The 21,832-nt window shown below is 47.2% G+C and overlaps 1 protein-coding gene across 3 annotated transcripts in view; it reads left to right on the top strand.

Moving 5' to 3' along the window:
* Positions 1 to 242: 242 nt before the first annotated feature.
* Positions 243 to 21,832, top strand: part of ARHGAP39 (Rho GTPase activating protein 39) — a 110,105-nt gene continuing 88,515 nt past the window's right edge. For all 3 annotated transcript variants that reach the window (XM_047842347.1, XM_047842345.1, XM_047842344.1), the window contains exon 1: positions 243 to 445. The gene's annotated coding sequence lies outside the window, so the exon portion shown is untranslated. The remainder of the gene's footprint in view (positions 446 to 21,832) is intronic.

Raw genomic sequence — 21,832 nt, 5'->3', positions numbered from 1 at the left:
CCGCGGGGCTCACCTGCCCGCTCGCCTCGTGGGCGGAGCCGGCTCGACCGCACTCCCGCCTCCCGGCAGGCCGCGCGCGCCCTCGGGCAGGATTCTGGCTCCCTGCGGGCCGCACGCCGGCGCACGCGCACCGGGCTCGCGGAGACGCCCCCTGGCGGCGGGAGCCGGGAGGCGCGGGGGCGGGGCCGGAGGCGGGGGGTTGCGCTGGTGACGGGAGGACGCGCGGCTGCGGCGCACTGGGCCGGCGGCAGCGGCGGCTTCGGTGGCGGCAGCGGCGGCTTCGGCAGCTGCGGCGGCGGCGCAGGACGCGGACCGAGCGGGCTGCTCCTGCCGCTGCTCCTGCTCCTGCGGTGGCGGCTGCGGCGGGAGAGCCGCGGAAAGCTCGGGTGCGGCGCTCAGGCCGGGATGAAGGGCTGTGGCGGCGCGGCCCGCGAGCAGCCGGCGGGTGAGAGCGCGGGCGGTGGGCGGCGCGGGCCAGGAAGATGGCGGAGGGGCCGGCGCTGCGGCCCCCGCCCGGCCTCGCCGAGGTCCGGGCCCGCGGCCTCCGAAAGGGCGGACGGGGCTGCAGCCGGGGCGGGGAGGGGAGGGAGCGTGGGTGTGCCGGGCCGGGTTGGGCGGAGGCGCGGGGCGCTGGGGGGTCGAGGCCGCGCGGGGGGCAGGGTGTGTGAGGTGGGTGTGAATGTGCCCGGCCCGTGGTGGGCGTGAGTGCGAGTGTGCCCGGCCCGTGGGTGACCGTGAGTGTGGCCCACTGACGGTGAGCGTGAGTGGCCTCGGCCGTGGGTGAGTGTGGGTGTGAGTGTGCCCGGCCTGAGGGCGGGCCCGAGTGTGGGGCGTCGGCGTGGTTTGCGGGGCTCAGTCGGGGCGGGGTGCGGGGTGGGGGCTTTGTCCGGGCGCGGGGAGTCGTGTCGCGCGTCTCTGGGTGCGGGCCGTGTCCGCAGGGCTTCGCAGATCTGGCCTCTGCAGCGCGGCAGGCTGGGGCGCCCCGGGGCGCAGCCCTCCTGGAGCCGGAATTCTCTCGGTTGCTTCCTGGTTGCGGGAGTGGTGTGGGTGGAGGCCGCGTGTTCCGTGTCGAGGGCTACGAGTGAGGCAGGCTGTGCATCTGGGGGTCAGGACGTCTTTTATTTCAAAACGTGCGGCCGGCTGCGAGGCCGCGGCAGCTGTGGGTGTGTTACATGCTGCTCCCACCAGCAGCTGCTGTGGGCGCTGCGCAACCTTCAACAGCAAAAATGCAGCGCACCCCCCCCCCCCCGTCCCCCCGCCGCCCGCCCTCCGTTCGGTGTCGTAGGGTTTAACCAAACCTCCAGTGACCTCTGCAGAAACCTACAGTTGCGAGGCTTCGTGTTCCTCCCATGGTGCAGACAATAGGAGATTTGTCTTCGGAGCCAGTGAGAGGAATTAGAGCCTGTGGGTCCGGGGTGCCTCTGTAAACAGCAGGTGGTTCCCGGGCAGCGGCTCCCCTTTCACAATGAGCTAGGTGTGTTTCTTCTCGCTGGGGGAGGGGAAGGAGATTCGATAGGAGGTGTGACTGTAAAACAAGGAGACCCTGCGTAAAGCGTTCTGGGCGCAGACTTGATGACCCTCCCGCGCTTGCTCAGTGAGTGACCAGAGGCCAGTGGATCTCTCGGCCTGCACTTTGTCTAGTCAGCCGTCTTGCCAAGAGTGGAGAAGAGGGCGGGTTCTGGAGCCAGACTGCCTGCCTTTGAGTCCTGACTCTTCTGTTTACTGGCTTTGTACTCTGTGCCTTTGCTTTCTCATCTGTAAAATGGGAACACCAGTAATACTGGCTCCCTAGGTCGCGAGGACTCAGTGAATGGAGACACAAACACGTTGGGCCCCGTACATTGTACGTGTTGGGCAGAGTTGGGAGCTGTCACTGCCGAGATCTGGTTTCCAGGGCCTGGTTGCTTGGCTGCTGGCTCTTCAGTTGTGTACTCCTGGCACCGCCTTGGTTTTACACTGACTTGAAGTCTTTGATGCTCTTTTCCTACACAAGCTAGCTGGGGTCATAGTCTTTATAAAGGTAAACAACAAATCTCATGAACTTCGATACATTATTCTGTATAAATAAAATATATATCAATTATTATGTATTTATAATGTGTACGTTATGAAAATGTTTTGAGAAGAAGAAAGCTGCTAACGAGCCACTCAGTCCTGTGGTAGTTATTTATTGTCCTTGGGGGCAGGTAGGGTTCTTGTAGACAGAAGTGAGACTTCATTCTCTGAGTTAAACCACTGAAGCAATTGTCACACTTCACTGAACAGTGTTATCCTTGTAATAGGAAAGATAATTTATTAACACACTTAAATGACAGGACACAAGCCACAGAATAAGAACTTGGAATTACCAGTTCTGTAACATTCTGTCTTGCTAAGCTGTTGGAAGAAGTGATTTAACGTGCTTCAGAGCAAAGCAGGAAAATTCCTCATTTCCCAAGGAAATGATTCTCAGATCTAGGGAGAGTATCTTGGATTCTTAGATTTACCGTAGATAACTGCATCTCATTTCCTTTAAATCTGTGACACTAAGACTGGGGGGGGGGGGGGGAATCCTTCTACTTTAAGTAGAGTCTTTGGACATTTGTGGGGTTTAAGGGTGAGAATGTTTAACGTTCAGAACAAATGGTGACGCAATAGCTTATGTGAGCAAAGTTGAAAATCTCTGAGATAGAGATAAAAATGCCTATCCTACCTAGCCTTTCCTCCTGCACGTGTGCTGGGGTGGACTTCCCCCCCCCCCCCCCAAGGAAATAGAGGGTCTGCTTTGTACTCTGGGTGGTCTCACCAGGGTGATGGTGCCAGCCAGACTAATCCCCTCAGCCTCAGACTTGGCTGCCAGCCTCCGGATGCAGAAGCCCTTTAGGCTTCTCAGACCCTGCATCCTTCTTCACCGTTGGCCTCAGCCCTTTGGTGCTTTGTGACCGTCATCTGGCTGGTTTCTACCTGGAACAGCCTGGTGTTCCTAGGTCTTCCCCTAACCACAACATCTTGCTGCGGGTTCTACTCATTGTACCCGCCAAGTAGTTACCAAATTTATCCTTCCTCAGACTGATCCTCCAGGGCCTGTGCGCTTTCGCATTATGGCTGCCCCTTCTGGGTCGGCCCCCTTTCCTCTGGCTCAGGTGATGTGTTCAGAGCATTGGTTCTCACCCAGCGGTGATTTGTCTGTAGAAGTTTTTCGGTGTCCCAGCTTGGGGGCGGGCGCTCCTGGCACTGAATGTGTGGAGGCCAGCACTGCTGCTAGGGCACCCTGCGATGTACCCAGCAGCCACCCCCCCCCCCCCCCCCCCCCCCCCGGGCAGGATGCCAGGCTGTGCTCCTCCCTGGCTTCCCGTGCCTCTTACACTGCTCTTTCCTGTGTGCCCTGACTCGCACTCTGCTCTCCAGTGACACCAGCCAGTGCTACAAGGCCAAGCCCTACTCCACGTTCCCTCCCTCCGCCCCTGAAAACAGGCACAGCTTGAGTGACCCCTTCATCTCCTTTGACCCTCAGTGGGGCTTGTCCCAGCAGGAACCTGTCTTGATCCCTCCCTTACTTAGCACATCAAGTTCTCCTTCTGTATCCCATGGTGCTCTTAGCTATGCCTTTCTTTGGTCACTGCACAGATGAGAGTTGTCTCCCCTCTGCACTGGGAGGTCTTTGAGGGCAAGAGATGTTTGTGCTCTCAGTGTCTCGTTGCAACATTTTCTTAGTGCGTTGACATCAGTAAAGATGGTGGGTTTGGGCAGGATTCACCCTGGAGAGGACTGGCCCTTTATTCGTTTCCTCCATGTTGGCTGCTTACAACTAGCTTGCTTTCTTAAGTATAATTTTTTTTAATTTAATTTTTAATTTACATCCAAGTTAGTTAGCGTATAGTGCAACAATGATTTCAGGAGTAGATTCCTTAATGCCCCTCCCCCATTTAGCCCATTCCCCCCCCCCATCCCTCCAGTAACCCTCTGTTCTCCATATTTAAGAGTCTCTTATGTTTTGTCCCCCTCCCTGTTTTTATATTATTTTTGCTTCCCTTCCCTTATGTTCCTCTGTTTTGTATCTTAAAGTTCTCATATGAGCGAAGTCATATGATATTTGTCTTTCTTTGACTAATTTCGCTTAGCATAATACCCTCCCGTTCCATCCACGTAGTTGCCAATGGCAAGATTTCATTCTTTTTGATTGCCGATTAATACTCCATTGTATATATAAACCACATCTTCTTTTTTTTTTTTAATTAAAAAAATTTTTTTTAAAATTTTATTTATTTTTTTTGGGGACAGAGAGACAGAGCATGAACGGGGGAGGGGCAGAGAGAGAGGGAGACACAGAATCGGAAACAGGCTCCAGGCTCTGAGCCATCAGCCCAGAGCCTGACACGGGGCTTGAACTCACGGACCGCGAGATCGTGACCTGGCTGAAGTCGGACGCTTAACCGACTGCGCCACCCAGGCGCCCCTAAACCACATCTTCTTTATCCATTCATCCATCAGTGGACATTTGGGCTCTTTCCATACTTTGGCTATTGTTGATAGTGCTGCTACAAACATGGGGGTGCATGTGTCCCTTCGAAACAGCACACCTGTATCCCTTGGATAAATGCCTAGTAGTGCAATTGCTGGGTCTTGGGGTAGTTCTATTTTTAGTTTTTTGAGGAACCTCCGTACTGTTTTCCAGAGTGGCTGCACCAGCTTGCATTCCCACCAGCAGTGCAAAAGAGACACTCTTTCTCCGCATCCTCGACAACATCTGTTGTTGCCTGAGTTATTAATGTTAGCCATTCTGACAGGTGTGAGGTGGTATCTCATTGTGGTTTTGATTTGTATTTCCCTGATGATGAGTGATGTTGAGCATTCTTTCATGTGTCGGTTGGCCATCTGGATGTCTTCCTTGGAGAAGTGTCTATTCATGTCTTTTGCCCATTTCTTCACTGGATTATTTGTTTTTTTGGGTGTTGAGTTCGGTAAGTTCTTTATAGATTTTGGATACTAACCATTTATCTAATATGTCATTTGCAAATATCTTCTCCCATTCCGTTGGTTACCTTTTAGTTTTGCTGATTGTTTCCTTTGCTGTGCAGAAGGTTTTTATTTTGATGAGGTCCCAATAGTTCATTTTTGCTTTGGTTTCCCTTGCCTCCAGAGACGTGTTGAGTAAGAAGTTACTGCGGCCCAGGTCAAAGAGGTTTTTGCCTCCTTTCTCCTCGAGGATTTTGACGGCTTCCTGTCTTACGTTTAGGCCTTTCATCCATTTTGAGGTTATTTTTGTCTCTGGTGTAAGAAAGTGGTCCAGGTTCATTCTTCCGCATGTCGCTGCCCAGTTTTCCCAGCACCACTTGCCGAAGAGACTGTCTTTATTCCATTGGATATTCTTTGCTGCTTTGTCAAAGATTAGTTGGCCGTACGTTTGTGGGTCCATTTCTGGGTTTTCTATTCTGTTCCATTGATCTGAGTGTCTGTTTTTGTGCTGGTACAACACTGCCTTGATAATTACAGCTTTGTAATACAGCTGAAGTCCGGGATTGTGATGCCTCCTGCTTTGGTTTTCCTTTTGAAGATTGCTTTGGCTATTTGGGGTCTTTTCCGGTGCCATACAAATCTTAGGATTGTTTGTTCTAGCTCTGTGAAGAATGCTGGTGTTATTTTTTTATAGGGATTGCAAGTATAATTTTTTTATTCTCGTAGATTGCCTTTATTTTTGCTTCCTAAGGAAAAAAAAAATCTTTTTTGGAATAGATAATTTATTCACATTCATGATTGGGCACAGTGTTGTGTCTGTCCTGTTTCTACCCCCAGGAGCCTGTGGTCCCCTGGAGGCACCCACTGTATCTCATTTAAGAGATACTTTGTAACTATAAAAGCAAATATATACACTTATTTTCTTTTTCCTACCCTTTCCAAAAAGTTTCTGAACCTTGCCTTTTTAAAAAAAAATTTTTTTTTTCAACGTTTATTTATTTTTGGGACAGAGAGAGACAGAGCATGAACGGGGGAGGGGCAGAGAGAGAGGGAGACACAGAATCGGAAACAGGCTCCAGGCTCTGAGCCATCAGCCCAGAGCCCGACGCGGGGCTCGAACTCACGGACCGCGAGATCGTGACCTGGCTGAAGTCGGACGCTTAACTGACTGCGCCACCCAGGCGCCCCCTGAACCTTGCCTTTTTAAACTAAATATGTTTGGGAGGTCATCCTGTATCAGTGCATTTCCCAGTTCATTCTTTCTCATGGCTGTGTCGTGTTTGGCTCCATGGAGGTGGTGTGATTTATCTAAGCAGCCCCTACTGCTGAATATCATACTTTGTGCAGTTACAAGTAACTTTGAAGGCACAGCGTTTGGTGATGTGGGAATATGCCTGTAGGACCCATCCCTAGAAATAGCACTTCTCTCTTTAATCATGTTTATTCCACTAGATTGAGTTTTGCTCTTGTTTCTTTATTTAACTGTCCAATTCCTTTGGTCATTTATTTCTCCCAGTTGTCTACATCTCAAATAATACAGTATTGTCAGGTTAAATGGGGTTCTCAATTGGAAGTTGGCTTACTTTTCATGTGTTCTCATGGGTAAGAGTGACTAGAACACTCCCACACAAGCACTTGTACACAGATATTCACAGCAGCATTTTCATAATAGCCAAAAAGTGGAAACAACCCAAATGTTCATCAACACATGAATGGATAAACAAGATGTGGTTTGTCTGTGCAGTGGAATATTATTTGGCAATAAATACACGTGAAGTACTGATTCATACTATAATGTGGGTAGATCTTGAAACATTGTGCTAAGTGAAATAAGCCAGACATGTAAGTCCGCATATGATATGATTTCATTTGCATGAAACGTCCAGAATAGGCAAATCCATAGAAAGTGGATTAGTGGTTGCTAGAGTCTGGGGGATTACAGCTAAGAGTCATGGGATTATTTGGGGGGTAATGAAAACATCCTGTGATCGTGGTGAAGACTGTACGGATCTGAATATACTGGTATCAGTATAGTGTACACTTTAAATTTTTAATGATTTTTATTTTTGAGAGAGAGAGGGAGCGCGTGTGCCAGCAGGAGAGGGACCGAGAGAGAGGGAGACAGGATCCCAAGCAGGCTCCCCACTGTCAGCACAGAGCCTGATACGGGGCTTGAACTCACGAACCATGAGATCACGAGCCAAAGTCAGACGCTCAACCGACTGAGCCACCCAGGCGCCCCAAAATGGGTGAATTGTATGCTATGTGAATTTTATCTCAATAAAGCTATTAAAAACAAGAGTGACTAGGATTTTTCAGGAGGGAGCATTCCAAGGTGAGAGCCCACAGGGAGTCTTGGTGTTGACGCAGTCCTGGGGTGGTGGGGAGAAGTCCAGGGGGCAGCATGGAAAGTGAGGCAGTAAATCCCTGATCTTCAGAGCTGCCGGTGTACCGGATGCAGCACTGGTCCCACTTGAGTTAAGCTTTGACTCAATCCCTGACCAGTGCAGTCACAGATAAATTGCTGGTCACAGATAAATTGCTTAACATCTGCGCCTCCGCTTTTGGTTGTGGCTCAGATTGTATCTACCTTGTTTATTTTTCAGGGGTGTTGTAAGGCTGAAGCATGACTGAGTCCTAGAGGATCCTGTAGAATACCGAGTGTTATAGGCATGTAAGGATTTAAAACCTTAATTTTAACACCAAGAGGCTGATGAGTCAGCAGAGCCTCTCTTCTGTCCTCGTGAACACTGGTCGAAGACCAGCAAAAGCCCAGGTGTTTTTGGCTGCAGTGTAAACCAGCCACCCCAGCCAGGGTGCTGGGGCTCAGACCTGAAAGCCCTCATCGGGCTCCTGGTATTGAAGCTGATTTTCCTTTTTGAATGTACTCTTATGTCCATCCTGCTTCCTCTCTTTGTCTTTCTTTCATATAACTTTTATTACAGTGTATTATTAATAACTGTTGTGGTTTATTATTATGGTTATTAATCTCGTGTCATTTATGAGTTAAACTTTATCATAGGTACGTATGTATAGGACAAAACTTTGTATGTTTAGAGTTGGTTTTTACCTGGGGTTTCAGGCATCCACTGGGGGCCTGGAACATACCCCCGTGGATGTGGGGGGCTGCTGTAATACTTACAGTGGTACAGTATGTATCAACTCCTTCAGTCCTCCTGGCAGTCCACTGAGGCCCCTTCATTACCCCCATTTTACAGATGACAAAACTGGACCCCCTCCTTCCAGTCAGGAGGCTGGGCAGGAGGGCCTCTCTTGGGCTTTTCTTGGGGACCCTAGAGTCTCCAGCACTAATCAGAGGGGCTGATACTTCCTTCATGGGTTGAGATTTACAGTAATATTGTCCCTAAGACACTGCTGGTGGCTTCCTATTATAGTCCCTTCAACCATTCCCTGGGATTTTTGTGATGGCCGGTATGTTCTTCAGAGCAGTTGGCATTGTGATGAAGCACCTGCGGCCCACGTTTCCCCAGTCCACAGTTCTCACGTTACTTGTGCATCACTTTGCATATGTTACCAATAAAGGGGAAGCGGCTTCTGAACTGTATTGTTTTTCTATTTGTGGGGTTGGCCATTATATTCTGTATTCACAATTCAGCTGTGCTATTAGGGTTCCTATTTCTTCCAACTCTGGGAAGTCCAAGAAGCAGCCTCTGTTCCCAAAAGTTGGGAGAGAATAACACTGTGGGTCCCAGCCCAGAGACCTTCATTGTAGGGATGTGTGGAGACCACAGGTGGCTGTCTAGGAATAGCATCGGCCTTCCTGCCTGTGGCCACTGGGGCCCAGGATGGGCATTGCTCAGGGGTAGAGCCCTTCTCCGTTGGTTTGTTAAGACTTGATGTCTGCTTCTCTGTCTTCCAGGCCCACCCATGTTTATCCTGCTCCTGGTCTCTCCTGTAACCTGCTATGTGCCAGCCACTTGTCAGTCAGGTGACCTGAGATGGAGACAGACCAGACCCCTGGTGGGGGACACACGGGAGTGGATTGTGATACCCTCATGTGGACAGCAGTGGTAGACGCATCTCTGGGATCTTGGGAAGAGCCCTGTGGTGGCTGTTAGCCTACCCTAGAATGAACAAAGTTTAGGTAGGCTTTTTGGAGGAAAGGGTATCTCATCTAAAAAGGAGGGGTATGTGTGACTGAGTCTCCAAGGGTGTTAGCCAGGCACAGGAACAGTGCCCCTGGTGGAAAGGGCAGCACGAGGAAGGAAACAGCAGGTGTGTAGAAAGCTTCTAGTAGCACTCTGTGGCCAAGGAAGGGTGGGCAGGGCAGGAGGTCAGCAACTGGGGGCATGTCTGCAAAGCTGAGAGCTTGGAGGGTGCCTCCTGGAGGGGCAGCCCCCTCATCTAGACCCGCCTGCTGTAGTCAGAATGCAATTAAGTTCAGTGAGGAGTGTTGCAAGAATCTTTTTTAGCCCTAGCTATAGCCATTCACTTCCTTTCCAGAAGACATCAGAACTTACATAAAGGTATTATCTGCCTTGATCCACTGTAATGTATTTTACATGATAAAATCACTTGTGAGGGTGGGACTACATGCCTGGTGGTGACAGTGCACAGCTGTGTGCGGAATGCTGTGGGGCAGGGGCTTCATCAGTGCCCCTCTGAGCCTGTGTGGTGGCCCTTATGGAGACCTCATTTCATGTCACCCATGTAGTGCCTAAAGAATGCCAGCGTTAGGAATTTACAAACTGGAGTTGGCATTTACTCAGGACATGGAGGACCCTGATGGGCATTTGGAGAAGCTTGGCTGTCCCAGGGCTTCGTAAAGCTCTGTGCTTCCTCCCGAGCATGAAGCCTGTCCTGGTCAGGGTCCCTGTGTGGGAGGAGGGAGCACCACCGGCAGCACTGTTGGCGTTGGAGGCGGGTGGTCGTTCCTTTCTCTTCATCCACTGAGTGTCAGGCAGTGCTGCTGGTTGCTGGTAATGCAGGGGTGAGGCCCCTGCCTCCTGGAGCTCAGAGGCCAGTGCAGGGAACAGACATGCACTTGCCCGATTGTGGTACCCTGCCCTGAAAGATGGGGGTGAGACTGTGAGAGCAAATCTAGGGCACCCTTTTCAGATGATGGGTCAGGGAAAACGCCTCTGGGTATGAGATCGAGTCTGAGGCCACAGTATGGATGGAGAGTGGGGAGGAGAATCAGCCACGTGGCACCCCTGGGGCAGCAGGGCCCTGTGGACTGGGAGCCTGGAGCAGGGGAAGAGATGGGGCAAGGCAGGCAGCCAACCAGATCATACCAACTACAGGAGCTGCCAAAAGGCTGACCTGAACAGCTGATCTTTTTGAAGCATCACCCTGGCTGTCCTATCAGAATGAATTAAGATGAAAGTACGGAAGTAGGTTCACGTGAGTGAACTTGGGATAGAAGCTAAGAGGTGGGCAGAGGTGTCCCATTGGTGGGGTTTGATGGGTTACATGTGGAGGGTGACGGGAGGGAGTGTGGCCACTGGTCTTAGATGCTGCTGTCCTGCTTCTCAGTGTCTTGTAGCACACATCAGAGTTGCATTCCTTTTTATGGCTGAATAATATTCCATTGTCTGAGTGCCACATTTTGTTTTTCTATCTTTTTAAAAAAATGTTCGATCATTTATTTATTTTGAGAGAGAGAGAACGCACGTGTGTGCTTGCTCGGGAGGGGCAGAGAGAGAGAGAGAGAGAGAGAGAGAGAGAGAGAGAGAGAATCCCAACCTGGCTCCACACTGTCAGCCTGACCTGGGGCTCTGGCTCATGAACCCAAACATGAGATCATGACCTGAGCTGAAACCAAGAGTCAGATGCTTAACAGACTGAGTCACCCATGTGTCCCCACATTTTGTTTTCCCATCTATCTGTTATGGACATTTGAGTTGTTTTCACTTTTTGGCTATTGTGACTAATGCTGCTGTTTGTATACATTTGTGAATAAATGTGCATGTTCCAGAACCAGTGTTTGGACATATGTTTTCATTTCCTTTGGGTATTTGCCTAGGACTAGAATTGCTACATCTTATAGTAGCTAAAGGGCTATGTTTGAGGAAATGCCCAAGTGGATGCATCAGTTTACATTCTTGCCACCAGTGTATAAAGGTTCCATTTTTTTCACATGTTCTCCAACACTTGTGACTGTGTGTCTTTTTCATTATAGCTGTCCTAATGGGTGTGAAGTACTATCTCATTATGGTTTTGATTTGCATTTCCCTGGTGGCTAGTGATGTTCAGTATCTTTCCGTGTGCTTACTGCCCATTTATATGTCAGCTTTGGAGAAGAGTCTGCTCAGATCCTTTGCTCATTCTTTAATTGGGTTATTTATCTTTTTGTTACTGTGCTATAAGTGTTCCGTGTATATTCTAGATACAAGCCCTTGATCAGATACGTGATTTGCAAGTGTATTTTCCCATTCTGTGGTTGTCTTTTCCCTTTCTTAATGGTGTCGTTAGCACAGAAGTTTTAAATTTAACTTTTGATGAATTCCAATTTATTTTTTCTTTTGTTGCTTGTATTTTGGTGTTGTAGCTAAGAAACCAATACCTAATCCAAAGTGATGAAGATTTACTCTTACGTTGTATTCTAAGAGTTTTATAGTTAATTTTTGTGTAAGGTGTAAGGTAAGTGTCCAGCTTCGTTCTTTTGCATGTGGACATCCAGTTGTCCCAGCACCATTTGTTGAAAAGACAGTTCATTCTTTCTCTGTCGAATCATCCTGACACCCTTGTTAGAAATAACCTGTGTGTAAATTGGAGGGTTAAAATTTTCAACTCTCAACTCTGCTCCATTGGTCTGTATGTCTGTCCTTATGCCAGTACCACCCTGTCTTTCTTGATTACTGAAGTTTTACAAGTTTTGAAGCCAGAAAGTGTGTCTTCCACTTGATCTTCCTTTTCAAGATTTTTTTTTTCCTCAGTCCTTTGAACTTCCATATGAATGTCATGTTCAGCCTGTCAATTTCTGCAAAAAAGTAAGCTCAATTTTGACAAGGGTCTGTAGAGTCTGTAGATCAATTTGGAGTGTTTCGCCATTTTAACAATGTTAAGATAAACATTTCATGAACATGGGATAGCTTACCTGTAGGGGTTCTTTAATTTCTTTAAGGGTGGACGGTGGGGAGCAGTGGGTGATCCAGGTGGACAGTGGGGGACAATGGGTGATCCAGGTGGACAGTGGGGAACAGTGGGTGGTCCAGGTGGACGGTAGGGAGCGAGGGATGATTCAGGTAGATGGTAGGGAGTAGGGGATGATCCAGGTGGACGGTGGAGAGCAGTTGGTGATCTAGGTGGACAGTGGGGGACCATGGGTGATCTAGGTGGACAGTGGAGAGCAGTGGGTGATCTAGGTGGACAGTGGGGGACCATGGGTGGTTTAGGTGGACAGTGGAGAGCAGTGGGTGATCTAGGTGGACAGTGGGGGACCATGGGTGATCTAGGTGGACAGTGGAGAGCAGTGGGTGATCCAGTGGACAGTGGGAAACAGTGGGTGGTCCAAGTGGACAGTGGGGAGAAGGAGGTGATCCAGGTGGACGGTGGAGAGCAGTGGGTGATCCGGGTGGACGGTGGGGAGGAGGAGGTGATCCAGGTGGACAGTGAAGAGCACGGGATGATCCAGGTGGACTGTGGAGAGCAGTGGGTGATCCAGGTGGACAGTGGGGAAGAGTGGGTGATCCAGGTGGACAGTGGAGAGCACGGGCTGACCCAAGTGGTCACTGGGGAGGAGGAGTGGCTTTCAGTGCCTGGGGCTGCAAGGTTAAAGAAGCAAGGATGAGGACTGCCACTGGATTCAACATCAAGGTCCTTGGTGACTTGGAAGAGAAGATTCTGAGGTGTGTGTGTGGTGGGGAGCCAAAACGTGTTGATGTAGACTTAGGGAAAAAATGAAAAGAAATTGGAGGTAGTGAGTACAGGCACCTTTTTTCAAGGATTTTTGCTGCCAAGGGGTAACAGAAGGTTATTTATGCAGGTGTTTTCTAAGATGCAGGAAATCACACCCAATTTATGTGCTGATGGGACTAACCCCTTAGATAGGAAGAAATGATGCAGAGGAGACACTTGCTGGAGTGTGTCAGGTTTGCTGCACACGTTTGGGGGGTGGTTGGCAAGAGGGCCGAGAGGTGTGGTGGTCCATGGTGGCCTTGGGAGTCCTCTTCCGAAACTTTTCTTGGAGGAGTAGAAAGCAGGCTCTCTGTGGAGAATGAGGGTGGGAAAGTTGCTGTTTGGAGCTTTGGGAGGGGAGTAGGTGAGCCCAGGGCTCAGCCCCAGCCCCGCCTCCCCAGATCTCAGGGGATGGGACTCATAATCCTCTAATCACCTGGTTGGTCCTCTTGGCAACCAGCGCCCCCTCGCATGGGGTCCAAAAGTCACCTTTGTTAGTAATAAGACACCCATCTCACCTTTATAGCTCTGAAGCAGTTTTTTAGGAATTGTGGATGAAGACCAAATATATATTTCTTGTAAATCATTGTATTGTAGCAACTTCATTGAATAGACACTTTGGAAAACTCTCTGTGGCTGCTGTGGGAAGGTAGAGTATGCACGTGAATGTGTGAGCATGTGTGTGAGGGTGAGCATGTGTGTGAGTGTGGGGCCGTATGTGTGAGCATATGTATGTGTGAGCATGTGGCTGTATGTGAGCATATGTGTATGAGCATGTGTGTGAGTGTGTGAGCAGGTGTGAGTGTGTAAGCATGCGTGTGAGTGTGTGAACACGTGTGTATGTCTGTGCATATGCATCTGTGTGCATGAAGGGGGCTGTGGTGGTTCAGGAGTGCCTGTGTTTGAACTGGGTGCATTCTTTTTTTTTGAGAGAGAGAGAGAAGAGAGAGAACACGTGTGCAGGGGAGGGGCCGAGAGAGTTCAGGGGATCCAAGCAGGCTCCACACTGACAGTAGAGAGCCCAACACCAGGCTCAAACTCACAAAACATGAGGTCATGACCTGAGCCAAAATCAAAAGTCGGACATTTACCTGACGAGCCACCCAGGTGCCCCTGAACTGGGTGCATTCTGAAGGTGGAGTTGGGAGGGCTCCCTGAAGCCTAGCTGGACTGGGATGTCTGGAAATGCGGGGGACTGGCGATCACCCTACGGGACCCCTTGAGGCCTTTGTGAGGAAGAGCAATGTTCCTCAGGTAGGAGTGGGACTTGGCAAGTGGGAAGCATAATTGAGGAGCAGTTAGTGAGATGTTTTTATTGGAACAGAGTGGAAATAGGAAATGATTCTGGGCCAAGATGGTAAGACAGGCACACTCTCAAGTTGTGCTGTCCAGGAACGCAACAGCCACTAGCCGTGAATGGCTATTGAGTGCTGAAAAGTGGCCTGTGAGACTGAATGTTAAGCCTTTTTTAATCTTAATTTAAATTCAAATAGCCATAATGGCCAGTAGCAACCGTTTTGTATGGCAAGTTCTGGAAGATTTTTTTTTTTAATTTTAAAATTATTAGTTTTTTAAGTTTATTTTTGTACGTTTTTATTATTTTTTAAGTTTATGTATTTGTGTATTTATTTATTTGGGGGGGGGCAGGGGAAGAGAGAGGGAGAGAGAGAGGATCCCAAGCAGGCTCCACATTGTCAGTGCAGAGCCCAGTATGGGGTTCGAACTCATGAACTGCAAGATCATAACCTGAGCGGAAACCAAGAGTCAGATGCTTAACCCACTGAGCCATCCAGGCGCCATCCCCAGAAGATGTTAGTGTAAGGAGTGTCCTTTATTTTGGGGGCACCATTTGAGGTGATGTTGGCTGGCCTTTTGGGAGATTCTTCGGTGTGGCAGTGGAGGTGAGATGGATTGGGGGAGGGAAGGCTGAAAGCAAGTGAGTCTTCTGTATTTACCCAGAGAGAGGGGATTCTGTCCCGAGTGTGTGCGTGAGGCCGTGAGACGTGGGAAAAGGTGACTGGTGGCAAATGTTGAGAACCGCGGACCGGATAGGCAGTGGTGGGGACATGATGCTGGGGGAGAGGCAAGGGAGCATCACACACCCTTGAGCCAGGGGGCAGACCAGTATGCTGTCACAAACTGAAGCAGGTATGCAGCGCAGTGCAAGCGCGTGCCAAGGTTGGGAAAGAGATCTGAGGAGGAGAGTTCCATTGGGAGCACCATTCAGGGCAGGTTCCCCCAGCATTTGGGAGAGACGTGGTCAGGGCAGAGATTCTGGACTTAGCTACAGAGAGATTATAGTGGAAACTGGGAAAAGAACCAGCAGTTGAAAGGATAGGGTGTAGAGGGAAAAAAGAGCCTTGATTGACGGCGGGCAGGGTTTGGGGGGGGGGGGCCTGGAGGGAGGTCCCGCAGTTGGAGGGGCGTGGACAAGCGGATGTGCGTGAGGCAGCTAGGGAAGGTGGGGGAGAGAAGCAGGCTGGCTCAGTGCTTGGGAAACCTCCAGGGAGGGAGTATGGTTGTGAGGTATAGCTGTCAACATGGGGAGCACTGAAACCAGAGAATGAGCCAAAGCCAGAGGATTCCTTGGAAGATTGTTTGGAATTCTCTTGTCTCTTGGTTTAGACCCCATGAAATATTCTACAAAATGTCTTACATTTTTTAGACTCTTGAACTTTGAACTTGACTTGGTGATAACTCTTGTGTCTCCATACTTAGATTATTCTAGGGCTAGTGGTGACTGAAAATGGAGCATTCAGGGGCGCCTGGATGTCTTAGATGGTTACGCACCAGACTCTTGGGTTTGGCTCAGGTCATGATCTCATGGTTTGTGGGTTCAAGCCCCACATCAGGCTCTGTGCTGACAGTGTGGAGCCTGCTCAGGATCCTCCCTCCCCCTCCCTCTCTCTGCTTTCTCTCTCTCACAAAATAAATAAGTAAACTTAAAAAATTTTTTCACAAAGGGGGCATTTACTAGCCTGAAGGATATTTTGTTGTGATTGAGGTAAGACTCAGTGGAAATACAATACGAAGTTGAACCATGTGAAATTGCAATTTTTGTAAGTTAGAAAAACTGTTAAAAAACAGCAATTTTGTATATGATTTTATCTACTGTATAACGAGAGCACTCTTCACATGTGCAGCTTTGAAGCACATGTAGGGAGTTAATCTGGTGGTTTTCCTCCAGCCTTCACTGTGTTAATCTACTTATGTTCATTATACTGTAACTGTCTGCGTTGGCATATTGCTAGTATCTAGACATCTGCCTTCTGGCTGTAATTATTATCTCACATACTTTTGTCTCCTTTCCTTTACAAATTTATAAATTTGACCCTTGGGCAACCTGGGTGTGAACTATGTGGGTCCACTTACATGCAGGTTTTTTGGATATAGTATGATACTGTAAATGTGTTTTCTCTCCCTTAAGATTTTCTTTTTTTTCTTTCTTATGATTTTAATACAATTTCTCTAGCTTACTTTATTACAAGAGTATGGAGTATACATATAACATACAACATATGTGATAACCAGCTGTTTATGTTACTGGTAAATCTTCCGGTCAATAGTTAGAAGTTACATGCAGATTTTCAAGTGTGTGGAGGTTGGCACCCCTGACCCCACACTGTTCAAGAGTCAGCTGTTAATTTTTTCTTTTTTAGTCTGTCCATGTTGCGTTCCCTGAGAAACTGACTTTGGGATGGAGATTTGCAGGAAGTTTACTGGGGAGTGCTTTTGAGATCCAACACCTGTGGGGAGAGGAAATTGCATGGGATTAGATAGATTGAACCTTCTACTTCATGAACCTAGTATACCTCTCCATAAGTGGAGATCCATTTAAATTTCTTTCATCAGTACTTTGTAGTACTCTGTGTATCTTTTGCCAAATTTATCCCTAATATTTATTAAATATTAAAATTTATCAATAATATTAAGCATTAATATGTTCTTTAATATGTGCAATCATTTTGTCTATGAATAATGGTAGTTTTATTTCTTCTTTTCCAATCTGAGTATCTTTTATTTCTTTTTCTTGCCTATTGCACTGCCTAGGACATCCAGTAAAATGTCATACAGAAGTGCTGAGAGTAGATGTCCTTTTCTTGTTATTGATCATAGGGGGAAAGCATTCAGCCTTTCACTATTGTGTGTGTGTGTGTGTGTGTGTGTGTGTGTGTGTGTGTAATATCTTTGGTTTTGATATCAGTATAATATTGGCTTCATAAAATGAGTTGAGAAATGCTTCTAGAAAGTAGAAGTAGTGGAGGAATTTGTACAGAAATGTTTTTTCTTGATTGTTTGGTAGATTTCACCACTAATACCATCTTGGCCTGGAGGTTTCTTTGTAGGAAGGTTTTTACTATAAATTCTGTTTCTTAAAATTTTTTTTTAAATGTTTATATTTGAGACAGAGAGAGACAGAGCATGAGCAGGGGAGGGGCAGAGAGAGAGGGAGACCCAGAATCTGAAGCAGGCTCCAGGCTCTGAGCTGTCAGCACAGAGCCCGATGTGGGGCTCGAACTCACAAATCTCGAGATCATGACCTGAGCCGAAGTCGGACACCCAACCAGCTGAACCACCCAGGCGCCCCTATAAATTGTTTCCTTAATAGATAACATTGGCTATTCAAGTTATCTACCTTTATAAGTGATCTTTGGTATTTTATGGTGTTCCAGGAATTTATCCTTCCTTTTCATCTAATTTGTCAACTCTAATAGTATAAAGTTGCTAATAATATTCCATTATTATCCTTTTAATATCTGTAGGATCTATAGTAATGTCCCCCTTTTTTTTAATTCCTGGTATTTTTGTTACTTTGTGTCCCCTTTCTCTCTCTTTCTCTTTCTTTCTCTCTTTCTGATCAATTTTCCTAGAGGTTTGTCCACTTCATGGATTTTTTCAAAAGTCCCTGGCTTTGGGATTAATAGATTTCCTCTATTTTTCTATTTTTTTTGTCTCATTAACTTCTCTTTATTTTCTTCTGCTTACTTTGATATTTTGCGCACCTTTTGATATTTTGTTCTTTTTTCTTTTTTTTATTAAAAAAATTTTTTTATGTTTATTCATTTTTGAAAGACAGAGAGAGAGCACAAGCAGGGGTGGGGTGGAGAGAGAGGGGGACACAGAATCTGAAGCAGGCTCCAGGCTGTGAGCTGTCAGCACCAGAGCCTGATGCGGGGCTTGAACTCACGAACTGCCAGATCATGACCTGAGCCAAAGTTGGGCGCTCAACCAACTGAGCCACCCAGGTGCCCCTATTTTGTTCTTTTTTTCTGGTGTTTAATGTAGAAGCTGAGATAATGATTTTAGTACTTTTTTTTCCCCCTACTTCAGACAGTCCCCAACTTATGATGGTTTGACCTATGATCTTTCAGCTTTACAGTGGTGTGAAAGTGATACCTATTCAGTAGAAACTGTTTTTCAAATCTTGAATTTTGATCTTTTCCTGGCCTAGCAATATGTAGTACAGTACTCTTGTGATGCTGAGTAGGGGCAGTGAGCCACAGCCAACCACACAATCACAAGGGTGATTCACCGACAGGGTGATGGTTGTGATCACCGACAACCATTCTGTTTTTCACTTTCAGTGCATATTCAATCAATTAAATGAGATATTCAACACTTTATTATAAAATAGGCTTTGTGTTAGATGATTTTGCCTAACTATAGGCTTATATAAGTGTTCTGAGCACATTTAGCTTAGGCTAGGCTAAGCTATGATGTTCAGTAGGTTAGGTGTATTAAATGTGTTTGTCACTTACAACATTTTCAACTTATGATGGGCTTATGGGAACATAACCACATTGTTTGTTGAAGATCCAAATTAAGTATTTAATGCTGTGCATTTTCTTGTAAGCACTCCTTTAGCTGCATGCAGCAAATTTTTATTTTTTTTTTGCATTTTCATTTTCCTTCAATTTAATATACTAATTTCCTATGTCCTTTCTTCTTGGCCCACGTGTTATGTAGAAGTATGTTATTTAAGTAGATATTTGGAAATATTCCACCTATCTTTCTGTTATTGATTTCTAATATAATTATGTTGTATTTAGAGAACATAGTTGGTATGATTTCATACCAAGTGTAAGTGTAAGTGGATTGATAAGGTAAGTGGGTTAATAGGACTCATATGTGTACTTAGACTAAATTTTTTGAGTTTGTCTCTTACTCTTTCAGGTCTGTACTTTTTTTTTGCTCATGTGTTTTGAAGCTCTGTCATGATGCATACACAATGAGGATTGTCATGCATTCTTTTTTTTTTAATGTTTATTTATTTTTGAGAGAGACAGACTGCAAGTGGGGGAGGGGCAGAGAGAGAGGGAGACACAGAATCCAAAGCAGGCTCCAGGCTCCAGGCTCCGAGCTGTCAGCACAGAACCGGATGTGGGGCTTGAAGTCACAAACTGTGAGATCATGACCTGAGCCGAAGTCGGAGGTTTAACTGACTGAGCCACCCAGGCATCCCAGGGTTGTTATGCATTCTTAATGAATTGACCCTCTTTGTTCCTGATAGTATTTCTCTTCTGGAAATCTGCTTTATGTGATAATATATAGGCTTTCAGCTTTCTTTTTAAATTTTTGCTTTTTTTTTTTTTTTTTTTTAATGTTTATTTATTTTTGAGGGAGAGACAGAGCACAGGCTGGGAAGGGGCAGAGAGAGAGGGAGACACAGCATCTGAAGCAGGTCCAGGCTCCGAGCTGTCAGCACAGAGCCCGATGCAGAGCCCAAACCCATGAACCACAAAACCATGACCGGAGCTGAAGTTGGATGCTTAACTGACTGAGCCACCCAGGAGCCCCTTGGCTTCCAGCTTTCTTATGATTGGTGTTTGCATGGTGTGTCTTTCTTTTTTAACTTTTACACTGTCTGTATCATTGCACTTACAATGGCCTCCTTTAATAGCATGTCTTGCTTTTTTTCATACAGTCTGGTAATCTTTTGCCTTCTAATTGGGGTTTTAAGACCATTTGCACTAATGTAATTATCAGGATGGTTTGCTTTCTGTTTGTCCCATTTTTTTTAAGTTTATTTATTATTTATTTATTTTGAGAGAGAGAAAGAAGGGGAGGGACAGAGAGAGAGGAGGAGAGAGAGAATCCCAAGCAGGCTCCGCACTATCAGCACAGAGCCCAACACAGGGCTCAAACCTACGAACCATGAGATGATAACCTGAGCCAAAACCAAGAGCTGAATGCTTAACTGACTGAGCCACCCAGGCGCCACCCCCACCCCCCAATCTGGTTTTTTTTCCTTCTTTTCCTTTATTCTTTCCTATCAGCTACACAAGTTTTGTATACGCTTGTTGCCATTGTTGGCTTATTTGTTATGCCTAATTGTTACAGTTTTTTTCCTCTTTCTGTTCAGGGGGAGTTCAATGATGCTAGGCTGCTTGATAACCTGTTTGTTTTCTCTGTGCTGCTTCTGCTCTCTTCAAGTTCACTGCCTTTCCTCCTCACAGAGTTGAAGGTGCGGTCATTTGCTTCCAGTGACTCTTGGCTCAGTGAATTGCATGCTTGGGACCCTGTCCTTGCCCCCATGGTCTCCAAATGGCTCAAGACAGAAGTGGGGGGACGGCAGGGCTCACCCCTTTGTTTCCCTTTCCTAGCAGCCACAGTCCTATGCTGCCTGTTGCCTAGCATCTGACAAGAGTGCTTTCAGACATCTGGTGTACGTCTCGTTGCTGGAGCAGGAGGACGAGGCCAGTCCAGCCGTGACTCTGGCTCCACTGAACACAAGGCCGTCCCTTAGATTTTTTAGGTTGCTTTTCTGCACACGAGGTCTTTGCAGATTAAGTGCAGATGTGGAGGTTAAGTGTCCATGTTTTTAGAGTCTCTAATGATCAGTATTGGTGATGTCACCCTGTGGGGATTTTGCATGTTGGGAGAACACAGCGTGGGGGGCTGTGCTTCCTTAGGGATGGAGGCTCTTTTTCCCCGTTTCAGCGACTTTTACCGCACAGTGAGGCGGCAGGCCTGGTGCTGTGTGTTTGTAAGTTACTATTTCTCGTTTCTGTAGTTTCCTGTTAGCACTTCAGCCTTAATTTCTATTTTGTTTATCAGTGATTTTTGATTCTGGCTGTACATGAAAACCACCTTAAGGACTTTAAAAAATGTACTGGACTTTGCCACCAGCTATGCTTAAAAATGAATTTTTTTGAAGTTCACAGGTGATTTTAAATATGCAGCCAGGATTGCGAATTGTTCTTTTATGTACATATTCTACATTTATTTTCCAGTCCACGTTGGCCATTCACTAACTGCCCCTCCTGGGTAGTCTTTATTATTGTTGAGTGAGACTTGTTCCAGCTTTTAGTATAAAAAAGCTTTTTAAACAGGCAGTGATTGAATTTGTCTCATATTTTCCCTGCTTGGCATTGTTTCCTTCCAGCCTGTTTTCTTTCCAAAATGAACCCTTTAGTAGTTTTTACCCTGAGGGTCTGTGAGTGCCAAAATCTGATACGACTTTGGTGTTTCTTGGTAGATTGTCTCCAATTATAACAAATCACCCCACAACTTAAGGGCCTATAACAATCGTGTATTGTCACCTGGGGCTGGGCCATCTTCCTTGTACCTGGAGCTGGGCTGGAGAGGCCGCTGGTGCTGGCCATCCCCTGTGGCTCTCCAGCATGGCATGGCACCGCACCTTGGTGGCTGGGCGTCTTACTCGGCAACCAAAGCCCGTATCTCAAGAGTGTGTGGTGGAACCATGGTGCCTTTTGCAGCCTGCCTCAGTGGTCACAGTGTCTCTTCTTCCTCGTCCCATACACTAGGACACGGCTGGTAAGGCCAGCTGTGGTCAAGGGCTGGTGTCCAGGAATCCTCCAGCATGTTTCAGACCACAAGTCTTTCTTTTCTCTGTGGTAGCTTGTAGGGTATTTGGTTCTTCGCAGTAGTGAGGCTAGAGGTGGATTTGTGCGTGTTTATCCTGCTTTGCTTTGGAAAACTACCAGCCAGCACTGCTTTGGCTGCATCTTCTCTTGGAGTCCCCTTGGGTATGTGGCAGCTGCCTGTGTGTCCTCTCTGGAGGGCACAGAGCTTC

Source organism: Prionailurus viverrinus, chromosome F2 (assembly GCF_022837055.1).
Source record: "Prionailurus viverrinus isolate Anna chromosome F2, UM_Priviv_1.0, whole genome shotgun sequence".
In the NCBI taxonomy this organism is placed as follows: Eukaryota; Metazoa; Chordata; class Mammalia; order Carnivora; family Felidae; genus Prionailurus; species Prionailurus viverrinus.
This window is presented reverse-complemented; position numbering and strand designations above follow the sequence as displayed.